This window comes from Tupaia chinensis, unplaced genomic scaffold, assembly GCF_000334495.1.
Source record: "Tupaia chinensis unplaced genomic scaffold, TupChi_1.0 Scaffold000176_1, whole genome shotgun sequence".
NCBI classification, from domain to species: domain Eukaryota; kingdom Metazoa; phylum Chordata; class Mammalia; order Scandentia; family Tupaiidae; genus Tupaia; species Tupaia belangeri.
In genome coordinates, this window is record NW_006159651.1 from 602,603 (window position 1) to 605,525 (window position 2,923).

At 54.7% G+C, this 2,923-nt stretch overlaps 1 long non-coding RNA gene across 4 annotated transcripts in view; it reads right to left on the reverse strand.

The window, feature by feature from the left end:
- Positions 1–332: 332 nt before the first annotated feature.
- LOC102483328 (uncharacterized) overlaps positions 333–2,923 on the reverse strand; it is a 45,401-nt gene continuing 42,810 nt past the window's right edge. For all 4 annotated transcript variants that reach the window (XR_003549070.1, XR_003549069.1, XR_334225.3 and 1 more), the window contains one exon: positions 333–1,048. This is a non-coding gene — a long non-coding RNA (uncharacterized LOC102483328). The remainder of the gene's footprint in view (positions 1,049–2,923) is intronic.

The window sequence follows — 2,923 nt, forward strand, 5'->3', positions numbered from 1 at the left end:
CATTATGCTAACTGCTGGTTTCTGTTAGCATTTTTTTTTTTTATTTGCCAGAGGACACAAGCACTGGTCGTAGAGAAACAGAGGGAGAGGGAGAGAGCAGCTCCCAGCAAGCTGTGCGACCCATTCCCCATCTCTCTGTCTTGTCTGCAGTTTGGGCCACACACAAGCACACACACCAGGTGTCTTTTTTTTTTAATAATTTTTTTAAAGATTTATTTTATTTTATTTATTTATTCATTTATTTTTTAATTTGACCAGAGAAAGAGAGAGAGAGAGAGAGGGAAAGTGAGAAAGCAAGCGACCAGGTCCAGGACTTGAACCGTGGTCAGCTACGTGGGAGTGTCCAGCACCTTAACCATCACGCCACCTGCTGGTCCCCGCACACCGGGTGTCTTTCTAAAGTTGCCAGTGTCAGGATTTGAACCTGATGTTCAACCATGTGGGATCCAGTGCCCTTAAACACTAGACCATGGAGCTGACCTCCTAATTAGCATTTTTTTAAGTTTTATTCTTTTATTCATGAGAGACAGCACATGCCTATGCCCAGCCCCAGAATCTCGTCACGCCACATCCCTGACCCCCGCCCTGCAGCTCCTCAGGCTCAGGCATGCACACACACCAGCATGTGTCCGGGAGCTGAGCCAGGGCTCCAAACCCGCCCTGGGCCACGTGACCTCCAGCACTGCCGCTCGGCTCGCCACTGAGGGCACCTCCAGGCGGGGCCTATTCGGCAGCATCGACGATACATTTGACCTCACCCATTCTCAGGCCCTGTGGGCCGAAGGTGTGGACCATGCGCGTGGGCTGCAGGCACAGGTGTCATCTCTGAAGTGGGACTAAGTGAGGGCGGCCGAGGTCACCTGCAGAGGCAGTTTGTAAATGAGGGGAGGGAGGCCCCGGGTTCCCCCGTGGACTGCGGGGACCCAGCCGGAGCACAGGAGTCCAGCTCTGTCTCACTCGGGCAGCGTCTGGGGAGGGGTCTTCCAACGTGTCACTCGGACTCGCAGCGAGGTGCGTCGTCAGCATACCCTCCTTCAGCAGCCTGAAACTGAGTGGAGGAGAGAAAGAAGGGAAAGACGGGCTTCAGGGATGGCTCGCAGGGCTCCAGCTTCAGGACAAGTGGGGCCTTCAAGCCAGAGAGAGGGCCACAGTCAGCCTACAGGCAGCGTGTGTGTGGGCAGCCTACAGAGCACGTGCACTCGCAGAGAGAGAGAGAGAAAGTGAGAAATCACCGCCCAGGGGACCAGCAGTTAGCATAATGGCTATGTCGCTGGACTCCCACGTAGTCGACCGCGGTTCGCGTCCCGGACCCGGTGGCTTAAAACTCACGCCGGGCGCGTGTGCGTGCGTGCCCAAGATCCCGAGAGGAGAATGGAGGAGAAGGGATTGCGGCGTGGCCATCCCCTCTGGGGGGTGATTTCTCACTTTCTGTCTCTCTGTCTCTCTCTGTCTGTCTGACAAGCGCACGCACCCTATAGCAAAAAAAACTCTCAAAAAAAAAAAAAAAAGAAGAAGAAGTCACCGCCCAGGAGGGAAGGCCATGCCACAATCCTCCTCCTGCATCCTCCTTGTGGGATTTCGGACACACATGTCCAGAGCCTTTCCAGTCACCGGGTCCAGCATCAGACTGCGAAGTCAGCCATGTGGGAGCCAGCTGCCTTAGCCATCACGCCCCCTGACCCCGGCCTTCCATCTTTAAAGACTCTCCCAAAGTGAAATAAGCAAGAACAGAGACTCTGGGCACAGGCAGCCCGTAGGCATAGCACAGCAACGAAGGGCACCTTCCGTGCAAACTAGGAGAGGGGGCTCCTTCCTCTGGGCAGCAGTGTGAGGCCAAGCGGGCTGAGCACAGGCCGGAACTCAGCCAGCCCCCTCACTGCCTGTGCTGGAGTTCACGGCAGGGCCGACGCCCACTTTCACGGCAGGCACGAGCCCGACTCCCCTGCCACAAGGCTCATGTGTTGGGATGCAGTCCACACACCGAAGAATGTCCAGTTAGGGACAACAGCGACGTTGGAAAAGTGGAGGAAGGGGACCTCCAGGTGGCGTGGTGGTGAAGGCCTTGGAATCCCCACATGCCGACTGCGGTTCAACTCCCAGACTTGGTGGCTTTCTTTCTCACTCTTCCCCTCTGTCTCTCTCTGACAAAATTCTTGTGAAAATAATAAAGAAAGAAAGAAAAGAAAGGAAGAGTGGAGGGAGCAGCATGGGGAGTCTTGCTCTCTGTGACATGTGAACACAGGCCCATCCATCACACTACATGTATGTGAACACGCGTGCGCACACACAGTCGGGAGCGTGTTACAGGATGACTGTTACTGAAGAGGAGGACAGTCGGCAGGTTCAGGGGACGCCGATACACGCAGGTCATGGGACTGTACGCAATTATAATTCGGAAGCCCCACAGATAAACAGTAATTCTGCAATTAGGGATCAGAGTCTAATGAATGGGGGGAAGCTGATGTCACACACAAACGCAAACAGGAGACACCGTCAAGCCATGGCGAGAGCGTCATGTGGACGGTGGTGCTGCGAGCCCTCAGAGGGCGACTGTGGCCACCCAGGGAGATCCAGTCCAGTCGCTGTTCTCCCACTGTCCTCCTAACATTCTAACAGAAGCCCAAGTTTATTCTATTTTTAAAAATATGCTATAGGGTACGTGCATTCTCCAGAGAGAGAGAGAAAGTGAGAAAGCACCTCCCGGGGGGATGGCCAGGCCGCATTCCTTTCCCCTCCGTTCTCCTCTCAGGATTGTGGGCACATGAGCACACATACCCAGCACATTCCTCAAACTTCCAGGTCTGGGACTCGAACCACACAGTTGGCCATGGCAGCGTCTAGAGCCCAGACACCTCAACCACCGTGCCCCCAGTAGGCGCTCCCCAATTTTTGCTGTGTTTCTGTTGTTGTTTCATTTCCCTCA